We start from the raw sequence: 15,053 nt of genomic DNA, 5'->3' as shown, positions 1-15,053 counted from the left end.
GTGCACAATTCAGTAACATTGATTACATTCTTCAAGTTGTGCAACCAGCTGTCATTTTCCAAATTATTCCATCACCACTAACATAAACTCAGTGCACCCTAGGTAAAAACAATCCCTTACTCTCTCTCTCTCTCCCATCCCTGGTAATCAGTAATAATTTTTGGTTTCTGTATATTTTCATATTTCACGTAAGTGAGATCATAAAATATTTGTTTATTTGCAACTGATTTATTTTCTCAGCATAATGTCTGCAAGGTTGACCCATGTAGTGGCATGCATCAGGATTCAATTTCTCTTTATGGCTGTCTTAGGCTGGGTTCTCTAGAGAAGAAAAACTAATGAAATGTATGTATACATATACATACATACATATAGAGAGAGAAAGAGAGGGATTTAACTCAAGGAAATGGCTCACTTAGTTGTAGAGGCTGGCAAGTCTCAAGTCTATGGGTCAAGCTGGAGGCTTCTCGTGACTCACATAGCTGCAGGGGCTGATGAATCCAAGATTGGCAGGTAAAACAGCAGGCTGCTGGCTCACAGGCTGTGGAGGTTAATTCACCCCAAGATCGGCAGGCGATACAGCAGGCTTCTGGCTCAATTACCAAGAACTGAAGGTTGGATGATGATGAGCCAGAGGCAGGATCCAGAGCAAGCAAAAGCCAGTGAGCTTTGCCAGATGTCCATATATATTGGGTGCAGGCCACACCCCCAAGGAAATGCCCCTTACAACTGATTGACAGATCGCATTAGCTCTCATCATGGAAGTGATTACATTATATCACAAAATGGAGACTGACTACTTTATTTTATAACTGCCAAATTGAATCACTGCAGAATTGCCAAACCACTGAGAATCAAGGCCCAGCCAAGTTGACACACAACATTAACCATCACAACGGCTGAGTAGTAAGAGATACTTTCCTGAATGCTGCTTACTGTGTGTCAGACACTGTAAGTGCTTTACGTATAAGTTTCTTTTTTAATCCTTACAATAATCCTATAATGTAATTTCAGATGTGGAAACTTAATGCTCGGAAGTTTAAATATCTTATCCAAGGCTGCTTAATGTAAGTGGCAGAACCAAAATTTAATTTCAAAGTCTGCTCTTAAATGGCCTGGCAGATCTTTATGGCCTGCTGGGGTGTTCAGTAAGAAGATCTGACACTTCCAACCTGTCATATCCAAAACAAACTTGTCTTCCCCTCCCCAAACCAACTTTTCCTCTTGGTTTCTTACTTCTATTAATGGTATCACTACCAATTAAGAATCTAGGCTAGAAACTTCAGGGTTTTCTTAACCCTGTATCTACACTGTCCTTTCCTTCATTAATCTGCATCAAATCCGTTTCAAAGTTTTATCCATTTAAACTCTGTTATCTATCCCCATTTCCATTCCTATTGTCATTGCCCTGATTCAGGCCAATTCCACTAGCCTCCAATTAGTTCCCCAATTCTGGCAAATCTCTACCCTGTCCAGTCTGCACTGACCCTGCCTCTAGGTTTAGCACTCATCCCCAAATCTGCTTATATTATCCTTATCCTCACCAAAAATCATTTCAAGGCCCCCATTGCCCACAGAATGAAGTTCATTCTCTTTAATATGGCAATCAATTTACCAGTGTTAGGTAGATCATTTGTTGCTCAGCAGATTGTTATTGTAGCATTGGACTTATTTGTTTTTGCAGCTGATAACTCTTACCACATATAAGCAGTCCTGTGAAGGGGAAGGTTAGGAACACGCAGTCCAGAGGATTCCTGATTGAACTGTTTAGAAGTCCAGCATGAGCTGTGCTAACCAATGGGTGAGACACAGCATTCGAGGGCCAATAAGGTGTTTCCATAGCCTCCTGGTAGATCTTGTTGACCCAACGGCTCTGGGAAGCTACTCAGCTGGGTACATTTTTGTTGGATTGATTTGCATGGATGGTATACAAGAAGATGCAGAGAAAGTCCGAACTAGCCCACAGACCCTCTTAACCTTTTACTGGCACTCCAGAAGGAAAAGGCAGCCAAAATCTTATGGATAGAAAGAATTTAATTTTGAAAAAAGTAAACGGAAATTTCTGGACAGAGGGAAATATCCATTCAGCGTGAGACTTATTCTAACCCCAAACTCAGTGCTGTGTACGGGCAACAAATCCTTGTGGGGCAAAGCACTGAATAAACAGAGAAACAGGGGAAATTGTGTGGTTATTTTCTGAGTTGAATTTGCAGTTCTGTAATTCAGTGATTAAATCTGGCTGTCAGCACCCAGCCAGTATTCTGTCTTTAAGTGCTTTTAGTCACAGGGCTAATACATGCCAAAGCATTTTTTTTTTTTTTTTGCATAGACCTATGAAGGATTTCTCAAATGTGTGGTGGTATTTCCAGTGAGGTTCTCTGGTCTACTGGATAATCAGAAAGAAAATTTAACAAAAAATTGTTTCATTCTTTCATTTCTCTTTTTGCAGAAAAAAATTTAAATTTTTGTCAGTGATGCCAAAGGAGGCAAATGAAATTCATTTCTGTCAATTTTAAGAACTATGCTAGGAATCATTCCTTGTTTTATTTTATTGAATGGTAAGTAATAGTTTTTATGATAAGGCAAAATAGTCACAGTTTTCCATATTCAATTTTAGGTGAGGTGTAATTTTTAATGTCTGTACTTTAACGTTAGTATGGTATGTATAAAAATTATTATTTTTCGCAGTATTTTAAGCATAATATATATGTTTAGTTGATAAATTATATCACACAAATAATATTATAACAACAATAACAGAAATCAAGCAAGAAAGAAAGAAGGAAAAATACCATTCCAAATCTCACCATTCTAAAAGCCAGCTGTTCTAATGTCTACTGCTGGTTATTGTCAATATGTTATCTAATTTTTGTATAGTTACAATTGTAGCATAGAGATAACTTTACAATCAGTTTTTTGTTCATAATGTTACATAAGCCTTTTCTCCCAACCACTCTGCATTTTTAAACTCTGATGTACTTTTACAATAGAATTTCTAGGCAATAATGGATTTTTTTCAGAAAGGTTCACCAAGAGTTCTGGAAGTGAAAGATTTTTATTGCTATTCTCAACATTACCATATTGCGGTTAGTCTTTCTCTTACTCTTTCAACTAAGACAAAAGTCTGTCAGGGGCCAGACAGAGCTCCTACGAGAGACATTCCTGACTCATATTGCAGTTAGTCTTTCTCTTACTCTTTCAACTAAGACAAAAGTCTGTCAGGGGCCAGACAGAGCTCCTACGAGAGACATTCCTGACCCTTTGTGTGCCAGGAGAACTTTACATCCTCCTTAACTGTTCGAAGAGAGTACCAAAAACAAGCAAACAAACAAAAAACCCAACAAAACCCCAATCATTATATTTTACCCTCAAGGCGTTCAAATTGCTGGCTCAGTTTAATGAACAGCAGTGGGAAGGCACCTGGGGCCTGTGGTTGCCTACCTTTCATAAAAAAAAAATAGATACTCAATAAAAGAAAGTGTCTATACATTAGCAACAATACCAAACTTAATGTTCACTCATTGTCATTCCAAAGCTCCTGAGCTGTTCCACTAAGGGAAAGTACATTTCGTGACTAGAAGCAAAAAAAAAAAGGGAGGAGTTAATCAAATGGCTTATATGCTGAAGTAAAGGAGATCTATAAGGAGTTACAGGATATTTTGTCTGCTTTTCCTCATATTTGTCAAGGATTGTATAAGAATTATCTGTGGGCTTAGTATTTGCTCATGAGCAGATAAAAAAAAGCAGATATCAAGAGAATTATTCAGAAAACATTCACTGGCATCAAACGTGAACAGAGTCGGTGGTTCTCCCAGAAGAGGCCTGGAGGGATGGTGAGCTGGAGGGAAGGGACATGAGCCCTGTATGCCACAGTCTGCAGTTAGAAGACAGCAAAGGTCACATCCAAGTGAGAGGTCCAGTTAGACATCTATATATGTATCCACAACACAGAAAATAAGATGGGCTAAAGGGAGATGGCTCCCTCTCAATATTTCTCACTTGGCATATGAGATGACCTTCGGGAGCTTCTGTTCTATACTTTCCACTTACTAGACCAATGTGTTCTGCAGCTTAATGAGCTAATATTCATAAGCCTTGTTAATTACAGGATTATCACCATTGTCGTCATCGTGTTTATCAACCTCAACCTTGGATCACCAGACGTCCTTGCCCAGTGAGGCCTACATGAGTATGAATTTTACCACAGACTCATTTGGTTTCTAAAAACTAAACAGTACTATTAACAAGTTACTGGCCTTCATGGATGAGATGACACACTGCTAATCTGGCCCTCACTCAAGCAAGGATCAAATGGCTAAATGACAAAATCCTGAGTTGCTTCATGCAGGGGCACACTGGATATGCTAACACTTACATCCTCTAACTACTCTAACAGCTAGGCTCCTGCTGTTTGCCCACTCATTCATTCATTGAACAGACTGCTCTGTGCCAGGCATTGTGCAAGCAAAGCAGGCATAGTCCTGCTCTCAAGCACCTTCTACCTGGTAGAGAGTACAGTTGTACTCTAAAAATCTTGTGGATAAATGCAAAGTTACCTCTGTGATAAGTGCAGGAAAGGAGAGTGCAAAAGGGCTGACAGTGCAGACAGAAGGATCATGTCCTGGTCAAGGACAGCTTCTCTAGAAAGTGATGATTGACCCAAGGAGAGCTGGAAGGAAGAGTAACAAAAAATAGCTGACATTTACCAAGTGGCTCTTATGAGTCAGGCCCAGTTTTTAGTGCTTTATCTGAGTTATCTCTGTGAGGTATGGACCCATGTTAACATATAGGTTCAGACACAGTAAGTAACTTGCTCAGGATCACCCAGCTGGGGAGTGAGGAGTGTGGGTTAGAACTCAGTTTGACTCCAAAGCCTGGTGTCCTACCCATTTTTCTACATGGTCTCCCATCTTGCCCGAAGTCAGAATTAGCCAGAGGATGATGGGCAGAGGACTAACAGGCAGGTGGAACAGCATGTACAGAGCCCAGAGGTGGAAGAAAATTGGCAAATATGAGGACATGAAGGGGGAGCAGGAAGTCTAGGGTATGCGGGTACGGAGAGCGTGTGAAGGGAGGCTGAAAAGTGAGCAGGACCAGGCTACATGAGGTCAGCCTCTGGTCTTGCCCAAGAAGGCCCCACTGCAGGGTTTCAAGCAGGAGTGGATGACACGATCAGACTGGGGTTTTGAAAAGGTCATTGTAGCCGTAATGTAGAAGGGGGCAAAGGTGGAAATTTGGAGAAGAATTAAAACCTTTTGGGAGAGTGAGGGAGATAGAAGTGCTAGGATAAGTCCTAACTTTCTGACGTTGCAATTAGATGGGTGATGATACCATTTATTGGGAAGGGAACACTGGGAGATGACATTGTTTAGAGGAAAGGGTCATGAATTTGATTGAGCTTGAGGTGCCTTTCAGATATTCAGGCAGGTTGTCTATGAGATAGTTTTATATATAGATCAGGAGCTCAGGAAGAGGTTAGGGAAGAAGACAGAAATTTGTGAGTTATGCCAGAGAGGTGGTAATTGTGCCCATAGGTGGGGGTGAGTGAGCCCAACCAGGGAGAGAATCTTTGTATTTTCACCACCGCTCCTGCGCTTTCTTCTTCAAACTTGCCTTTAAGGAGTGCGTGTCCCTTCTTCTTGCCACCTTAACCCCTCTATCCGCAAACCTGATTCCTTTATTGCTTTTCCCATCAATCTTTCTCTCTTTTATTTCCATCTTCATTCTGTATCCCTCCATCAAACTTCCTGAAGTCCACTTCTTGCTGTCTACCTGCTCATCCTTTACTGTCTTGAATACTGACTTCTCTATACAAAGGCCCACCAAAGTTTCTTTCTCCAAGTCAGTGAGAGACTTCCTAAAGCACTAAACCCAATGCCTCATTTCATACCAGTCTATACCTCCTTGACTTCTCCTTAGCATCAGACTGTAGATACCTCCTCCTTTAAACATTGTCCTTCTCTGGGTCCCTGATGCAATACTGTCTTAACTCTCAACTCTTTTCCCCTCACCCCTCTTTCTACTTCTATGTTATAAATGTAGGTATTCCCCAGGAATGTTTTCTTCATCCTCCTTCCATGCCTACACTTGCTACCTCAGCTATTGTGTCCAATCCCATGACTTTAACAGGCGCTCCCGTGTAGATAGCTCCAAAATGTGTCTTTTTTGCCAGGACCCCTGTCCTGAGCCCCAGGTTACCTAAAGCAGACTGAATGCCCCAGACTTGAATGTCCAGTGGCTGGCAACACACCTCCCCTCTATATCCCATGAACATCTCAAACTCAGCATGGCCCCCATCAAACATTTTCTTTTCCTTTCAGGCAAGTTGTGTCCTGCAATATTTTAGTTAATGGCTGCCCTTTTTTTTACATTCTCTTTGATTCTGTTCAATGCTACCGTATGAGTCAGAGACTCATTACCCCTTGCCTGGGACCTTTGCAATAGTCTCCTAACCAGTCTTTCTTTTCCATTTTTTTTGCTCTGAGTGAATCCTATACATTTGCTCTAAATGAATCCTATACATAATCCATATCACATCACTCTTCAGAACCAAATCTTTAATAATCACTGAATTAAGTACTGACCCTGTAGCCTAGTATTCCGGGCCTTCTTTCACTTGGTGCTAGTGTTGCTTCCCACCTTGATCTCCTACTACCACCTGACACAAAACTTATGAGTCAACTGTCTGCCTCTCCTCCAGGCTGTGTGACACTGGAAGGCAGAGATCTGTGCCCTGAAACCCTTTATCACCTATACTTTGCACCTAGAGCATAATGGTTACTTAGTAAAGTTTTGCTGTATGCATGGAAAAGCTGTTTTCTCATTCCTACAGTTGACTTGTGTTTCTCAGTCCTTGCCCTTGCTCATGGTGCATTTCCCACCTGGAGGGACCTCCTCCTTGTCTTAAGAAATAAGATACGTAAAAAAAAAAAAAAAAACTCAGTGCCATCGAGTCAAGTAAAAGTGCCATTTAAAATTACTAATTACCTATATTTTTGTTATTCTATTACTCCCATAAAACCCATTGCCGTTGAGTCGATTCCGACTCATGGTGACCCTATAGGACAGGGTGGAACTGCCCCATAGGGTTTCCAAGGAACACCTGGTGGATTTGAACTGCTGATCTTTTGGTTAGCAGCTGTAGCTCTTAACCACTATACGACCAGGGTTTCCACATTCTATTACTAGCTTATTAAAATCTTGGTCAACCTTCAGAACTCATTTCAGATGCCACTTCCTTCATGAAACCATTTCCTATCCCCTTGATTTAAGAACCATCCCTTCTTGGAATGTTCAAAGTACCTCTATTTTCTTTTTTTTTTTAAATTAAGTACTACAAATGGGATGCGAGGACATTTCAAGGGGGATGTGATCCCTAATCTTGTATCTTTATTGTCTTTAATCATTAGGTGTACTTTTGTTATTAAATCTTTTATTCTAAATGTAATTTGAAGACTTCTCATCTTCCCCTACCACGAGCAATCACACTTGGAGCTGATGGTCCTGACACTGGGATCTCCTGACTCTCAATGAAATGGTGCCCATTTAGGACTGAGCTCCCTGCTGTGGTTCCTATGCCCACTGTCCACCCTCCTCCTTCCAGCTGTGTGGCAATGAGCCACATCAGCCCACCAGTAATGCTTGTCTCATCTCCTGCTCCCTCAACCTGTTCCCAGCAACCGCTCACTAGATTTAACGTTTTGGGAACTGGGGCTGTGTCTCACTCTGATTTATACCCCTGAAGCACCTAGCACAATGCCTGGCCCATAGTAAGGTCTTAATATTTGTGAACCTGAATTAGGTGAAACGATACCTATTGCTGCCAATCCCTTTCATCATCAGTGAAGAATGAGTTAATGATTCAAAGCTGTGTTAATATTTTACTTCAATAGCCTGGGGATGAGTGACAATGCTCCTCTCGTACAACTAACATAGGGAGTGTGTAACCATATGCACCACAATGAATAACTGTCTCTGCCATCCAGTTTGGGGAATAAATGAAACCAAGCCATTATGAGGGTGGAAACATGAATATCATGCAAACATAGGTAGTTTGTCATTCCGAACTCGAACTCGCTGGCTCTGCTGGATTCCAGTTACCAACCAAGCTTGGGACAGGCATTCAAATGCATCCCAACCTGGTTTCTAGCATAGGGCCTGCTGAGGGAGTTATGCGAAAATACACTTTGTCTTAAGAATCCTGCATTTGTGATTTGAAGTTGGTCCATGACTTAGTTAATGGAGATGGGTGTCATTCTCAAATCTACTTAGATATCCCCCTAGATACAAAATGTTTAGGACCTTTGAGGACCTCTATCTCTAGAACATGACCTCCCCTCTTGTCTCTTTTTCAAAATAAACAAGGCGATGGCCAAAATCTTAGATGAAAAAAATAGCCTCGATGAAAATGTCTTGGACAGCTCTCTCAAAGCAGCCACTGAATTACAGGAAAAACATTTATGGGGAGAAACCACAGGGCCTGGGAAGCAGGGTGTAATTCAGTCATCAATACGTTCATTGTTTCTCTCTGGGAACTTCGTTTTTCCGTGGAAGTCCTTTAAAAGGGTTATAGCATTCGGAGAGTCACTTCAGTTCTATACCAGGTCCCAGAGAGTGACCTGGGGTGGTAAGTGGGAGGAAAGGTTTTGTTCTTTTGAGGAGGTGAGACAGGCATTACTAGTGGGCTGATTGGTGGCTTCCTGCAGTGCAGCTGGCAGGAGGCAGGTGGGCAGTGTGTGTATGAACTGCACGTGGAGGACTCCTAGCTGGGAAGGATTGCATCTGAGAGGTGTGTGACGACCACCAGTTCTAAGTGTGAAGCAAGGTATTTTATTTCTTTGCCCCGGGATATTCATTTGTAAGATGGATACAATAATTCCTGTACTGTTCCAAAGGAGCCCTCGTGGCGAAATGGTTAAGTGCTAATAACCAAAATGTTGGTGGCTCAAACACACCAGCTGCTGTTTGGCAGAAAAGACCTGGTGATCTGCTCCTGTAAAGATTTCAGCCCAGGAACCCATGCGGAAATTCTACTCTGTCATATAGGGTCTCTATGAGTCAGAATTGACTTGACTGCACAAAACAACAGAAGGTTTTACAAAGTTGTTGCATTGATCAAATCATACACAAGGGGAAAAAAAGCTAAAACTGTATCAAAGCATTCTGAAATACTGAAAATGTGACAGAAATACGTCATGCTCGTATGCCTTTATTTTTCTTTTTGAAAGAGGCGATACATGTTTGTGTTTGTTGTTAGTTGTTGTTGAGTCAGCCCTGACTTATGGTGATCTTATGTGTAACAGAAGGAAATATTGCCTGCTCCTGCGCCATCTTCCAGTACTACATTGGACAGCATTTTGTTGTGAGCCATATGGTTTTCATAGGCTATTTTTTGGACTTAGATTGTCAGGTCTTTCTTCCTAGTCTATTTTAGTCTGGAAGCTCTGCTGAAACCTGTCCACCATGGGTGACCCTGCTGGTATTTGAAATACCGGTGGCATAGCTTCCAGCATCATAGCAACACACAAACTACCACGGTACAACAAATTGTCAGACGGGTGGTGGTTCTGTTTATTAAACGCCGCTGAAGATTATCGAGAGCTGTTCAAATGGTCTGAGCCTTTAGGGGCAGAGTGAGTGTGAACTGGTGAACTTACAGCCTGTCTTCTGTGAATCGCGGAATGGTAATGAAAAGAGGCCGACCTATCCCTGCTCAATTTCAAGATGTTCTTCTTGGGTTGGAAACCGTGGTGGCATAGTGGTTAAGAGCTCCGGCTGCTAACCAAAAGGTCGACAGTTCGATTGTACCAGGCGCTCCCTGGAAACCCTGTGGAGCAGTTCTACTCTGTCCTATAAGGTCGCTATGAGTTGGAATCGACTTGACGGCAATGTTTTCTTTTTGCTTCTTGGGATTGAAGTCTGCCTAAACATGATTATGCAATGTTTTGAGAGTCAGTTCCAAGAGCTCTTGAATTGCTTATGAGATATTATGTTTATTAAATATTTTTTTGAAATCTACCAGGTTTTAGTGATTCATGGATTCATGCAAACATAGGCATGGCATTTAGAATTATAGAATTAGAGGGGAGAGATCATTTAATGCACCCTGCATTTACAGGAAGGAAACTGGGTGCCAGGGAGTCTATATGACTTGCCCAAAGCTATTCAATGAGTCCGTGGGAAAGCTGGGGCTAGAACCCAAACCTACAATTCCCAGTTCAGTGTTCTTTCTTTTGAACATATTTCTATGAATATTCTGATTATGCATGCTATTTCCACGGTCCATGCTAAATCCTTGGAGGAAGGCAAGAATGGCTTTTTTTCAGTGGTTTCAAAATAAAAGTTTAATTGTAATACACTGTGCTTTTAAGAATGTACAATTCTCTTTCAAATTTATAGCTCATAAAGTGCTTTACAACACATTTAATCCTTATAGTTCAGGTAGAGATTGTAATTAACACCAGATATGGAGATGGTTGAGGGAGAGGGAGTGGCTTGGTCAAGGTTACTCAAAATCAAAACTGGGACTTAAGAAAGGTGGGGTTTTCAATACCATTCTTGAAGTTTTTTATGCAACGTCAAAATTGCCACCTAAGTCTTTTTAGAAATGAGTGACTATTACTCATGGAGATGAGACTCTATCCACCTGTCACCTTTGTTTGGCTTTAAGCTGAAGCCTTGGTTGTGCAGTGGTTAAAGAGCTCAGCTGCTAACCAAAACGTCGGTGGTTCGAACCCACCAGCCATTCACTCTGTGAGAGAAAGATGTGGCAGTCTGCTTCTGTGAAGATTTCAGCCTTGGAAACCCTTTGGGGCAGTTCTACTCTGTCTTATAGTGTCACTATGGGTCAGAATCCACGTGATGGTAGTGGGTTTGGTTTTGGTTTGGGAAGCTAAAGCCTAGACTCAGCCTTCCTTTCTCCCCCATTCGCAACATAGTGACAGTCCAGTCAACAGTGGACTGAGTTTGCCAGTTCATCAATAAAGCCTCACTCACTTAAGAAAGGCCTATTTGAATAGCAGTAGTAGTAGCAGTAGTAATAATAGAAATACTTGACATTTATCAAACACTTATTGTTTGTAGATTTGTTCTAGGCACTTTATAAGTATTAGCTGATTTGATTTCCCCAGCAAGCCTATGAAGCTGGCATATTTATTATCTCAATTTTACAGATGATGAAACTAAGGCACAGAGAGGTTAAGTAACTTGCTCAAGGTCACACAGGTAGCAAATGACTGAGAAGTAAAATTTACATTTTTGTTTTGCTTATTTAAAAGGTTTATAATTATTATTTTCACATAATAACTATAATTAACTATTAATTCTTTGTGTTTGAGCAAAGATCCTTTTTTGAGCCTCAGTTTCTTAGCTCTCAAGCATTTACATGGAACCAGTTGATGTTGAAGGTTCGCTGTAGTTCTACATGTCTACTGGTCTACCACATTCTTTCATGGCCTATCTCATGTTCTGTGCTCCTAGTCTGTCCTATCATACCCTATTCTACCCTTTTCTACCTCCCTTCCCCTATCTCCTGGGATAAACAAAAGTCCCATATCATTAGCATTTTTATTTATATATAGTCATTAGACATGCTAATCCTTCAACATATTTGAACTTACTTTGGCAAAACAGGGAAACCAAATAACTGCCCGTCACTCCCCACTCTTCCCTCCCCCTTTACTTCTTAAAATGTTTGTCTTAGGAAGCCCTCTTCTCAAAGGTAATACAAAGCCTACCACAAGGAATCGTTGCTGCTGCGGTTAGGCGCCCTTAAGTCGCTTTTCCACTCATAGTAACCCCGTGTGACAGACTGCCCCATAGTAAAAAAAAACATTTTTTACAAGGTCGCAAATCCCACAGTTCTTTCCTTGGCCCCAACATGTTTATACAGACAACTAGGTTAAAAGGGACATGAGGATAACCTGAAATGGGGAAATAGGAAGGTGATGTCATCAAGTAAACAGCATAGTGTGCGTACAAGCATTTGCAGAAGAGGCCAAGCTCACCACTTGGTTGATGGTGCTGGAGAGCGCTCTGGGTGCACTGCGTGTGTTTGAGTTTCTGGTCTTTCTGGACATCAGCTAGTGCAGGGCCACCTTCCTCACCAACCCCTGAAGTGTGAGGTCCCAGAAATTTTCCCAGAAGTAGGAGATGCCCAGCTGTGAGTTCAGTGTTACAGTTTGGTACAGTTTTGAGCTGAATCATCACAAATTATAACTTCCTTGACTCAGAATCAGTAAATTCTTTAAAAAACAATTAATGATGTCGAAATTGGCACCTTTTATATGTGCAAGAGTTTTATGAGGCGCATTTACCAAACCTTGAAACAAACCCAAGGTTTTGGTAAGAAGTTAAGTTCAAACCCTATGGAGTGAACTGATGCTAAAAGAAGTGTAACTGTAATTGTTTACATTATGTTCTAACCAAACCCCAAAAAACCAAACCCATTGCCATCGAGTTGATTCCGACTCTTAGCAACCCTAAAGGACAGAGTAGAATTGCCCCATAGGGTTTCCAAGGAGTGCCTGGTGGATTTGAACTGCTGACCCTTTGGTTAGCAGCTGTAGCTCTTAACCACCGCACCACCAGAGTTTCCAAACATTCTAACCAGAAGGAGTTAAATCACTGCTCGAATAGATGTGTCTTCTCCCTTATGACTTAAGCACTAAAGTATGTCCACTTCGTCATTTCTCTCACACACCTAGCACTTCCCTTATTATGTCTTGTCTCTACTTGCCTGCAGACAGATCTCTCCATGTTTTGTTTCTGACTCTAGATAATCATGATCACTCATGGTGAGAGGGCACTGGTTAATGAGATGGCAGTGGGATGTTGAGAAAGTTCTGTTTTGTTTATAAAGCCGTGCCTGTCTTTTTTATAATCTAATTTTTATCTTCTGTCAGAGAACATCTGTCACACATCTACCTCTTCTGCTCAGTGCTTTGATTTGTGGTTGATGGTTGCTATTCAAAGACCTAATTTTTCAGACATGGAGAGCTGGGTTGAATGTGGAGACATTTCCATGGGGAGAGGCAGAAGTTTCTCCTTGCTACTTTACAAGAGTTTCTCACCACCCCTTTGCAGAAGGAGGTGAACTGTTTTCTAGAGGAAAGGTTTATAATTAACCTCTCTTTGGGGCAAGTACATACAGATGATACACAACTCAGTACCATTTGCTAACATCGTTTTCTTCCTTCTTTTAATATGAGAGCTTTGTGAATCAGAACAGGATTCTGTCAAATAAGAAGGTGTGAATGTGTTGAACTTGGCATGCACCATTGCAACAGAAGGGCCTGCTAAGCGAGGGTCATGATGACCTCCACCTGGGTTCTAGTTCAATCAATAACCCAGAAACAAAGGGGATTACTTCATGCATAATCGCCTCTTGAATTTTCTGCTCTACAGTATTTACAGTCAGAGGCAAACAAATTCTACAATTCTACATGTACATGCTTTCTATCAAGGATGTAGCACAAATGTAAGCAAAGTGTGTTTTTAAGTCAATATTTGCTAGGAAAAGGACAGGGTGTTCTCGGTATTACGGCACAGAAGACTCTACAAACTAATAAAGACATTGAATTTGCTACGTATTTATGTACAAGTAGCATGAGGCATAACAGAAAAAAAAAAGTTCAATATTTTAAGAAAATCAAATGCACATATGCTTCGGTAGGCAAAAAGGTTTGTACTTACATGTACCGTGGATGGAATCTTCTGTCCGAGCTCTCGTGGGGGATAAAGCAGCTTTAAATACTTCATTGGAAAACAGAGTTGCTTCTTTATTGGATTCTTTTCAGATGAAACTAAATAGATGAATAATGTATGTGTCTATCGGGTCACTATGAGTCGGAACCGACTGGGTGGCAACGGGTTTTGGTTTTCTATGCCAATTAAAAAAAAAAAAAAAGAGCCTTGTGATTTGTGTAGCTGTGACTGAGAGGAATCAATTGACACTTGAAGACAAACAAGATGGAAAACGAGAGAATAAATGGTTGGAAAATTCCACAATTCAAAATCCCATCCTTTCTTAAGGACAAGATTGTTACTTGAGAAGGCTCTGTTGAATTTTTGGCATTCTTGCATTATCTCACTTTGAAGATGGAATGTGAGCGACTCTGAAGGAAGCTCAGTTAGGTTTGCTGGGGTTTTTTGGTAACGCTGATTTCCCTAAACTTAAATAAACAGTTAATGCTTCCAAAGTTATTAATCATCTCCTTCAGTGGAAATAGCAGCTTTACCCTGGGGAAGTCCGTGGTGAGTTTCCTTTTCATGGAATGTCCACTGTTAAGCCAGAAGGAGATTCACTCTTATCTACAAAGTCTTTGATGTTAAAATATACTTTATATTCTACTGTTAATCCTATGCAGTATTGTGAAAAGCTCTTTTGCTGTAGAAGTCACCAGGATTGCCAACAGGTGGACTTGGTGGAGGCTGAGTGAGTGCTGGGGTGCCAGTGACGAAGATATGTTTCTCTGGTCCTTCACTGTGTGCAGAATGGTTTAATGGATAAGTTGTGTGATAACATGTGAGACTATGAGGTTACTTTCATTATTTTCTGCTGCCCAGTTCCATTTGGTTATTTTCTAGGAGTCTGAAGCATTTTTGAATCAAAACCTAAATTACCAAAGCAAACATCTAATGCAATTTAGTCTCTTGGAAATTGCATGCTATAAAAGAGAAATTGAGATAGGTTTTGGGGGGCCTTTGTCTCTAAAAATGATTAATTGAAACATCTGGAATTTAAATTTCTCTCCTTGTGCCTGTGTTAATAGAACACAGATATTAAAAACTATGCTTAAACCTTTGTTGTTGGTCAACTTATTTAAACTAAATAGGAATCGTGCATTATGGTGCAAAAAGGGTCAGTTTTAAGGATTCTTAAAAGATCCTTTAGCATAAATAGAATAAGGGTATAAGTAGTAGAGTAATAAATTAATAGAGATTTATATATTGCTTCAGAGTCTCTCGGTGGCTGAAATGGTCAAGCACTTGACTACTAGCTGAAAGGTTGGCAATTTGAACCCACCCAGAGGTACCTCAGAAGGCAGGCCTCC

The 15,053-nt window shown here is 40.9% G+C and overlaps 1 long non-coding RNA gene across 1 annotated transcript in view; it reads right to left on the bottom strand.

The window, feature by feature from the left end:
* The window catches only part of LOC111752341 (uncharacterized), a 63,046-nt gene extending 48,828 nt beyond the window's left edge, over positions 1-14,218 (bottom strand). The window contains exon 1 of the long non-coding RNA XR_002787302.2: positions 13,693-14,218. This is a non-coding gene — a long non-coding RNA (uncharacterized LOC111752341). The remainder of the gene's footprint in view (positions 1-13,692) is intronic.
* Between the last annotated feature and the right edge of the window lie 835 nt (positions 14,219-15,053).

This window comes from Loxodonta africana, chromosome 4 (assembly GCF_030014295.1).
Source record: "Loxodonta africana isolate mLoxAfr1 chromosome 4, mLoxAfr1.hap2, whole genome shotgun sequence".
In the NCBI taxonomy this organism is placed as follows: Eukaryota; Metazoa; Chordata; class Mammalia; order Proboscidea; family Elephantidae; genus Loxodonta; species Loxodonta africana.
Note: the sequence above shows the minus strand (reverse complement) of the source record. Positions and strands in the feature narration are given on the sequence as shown.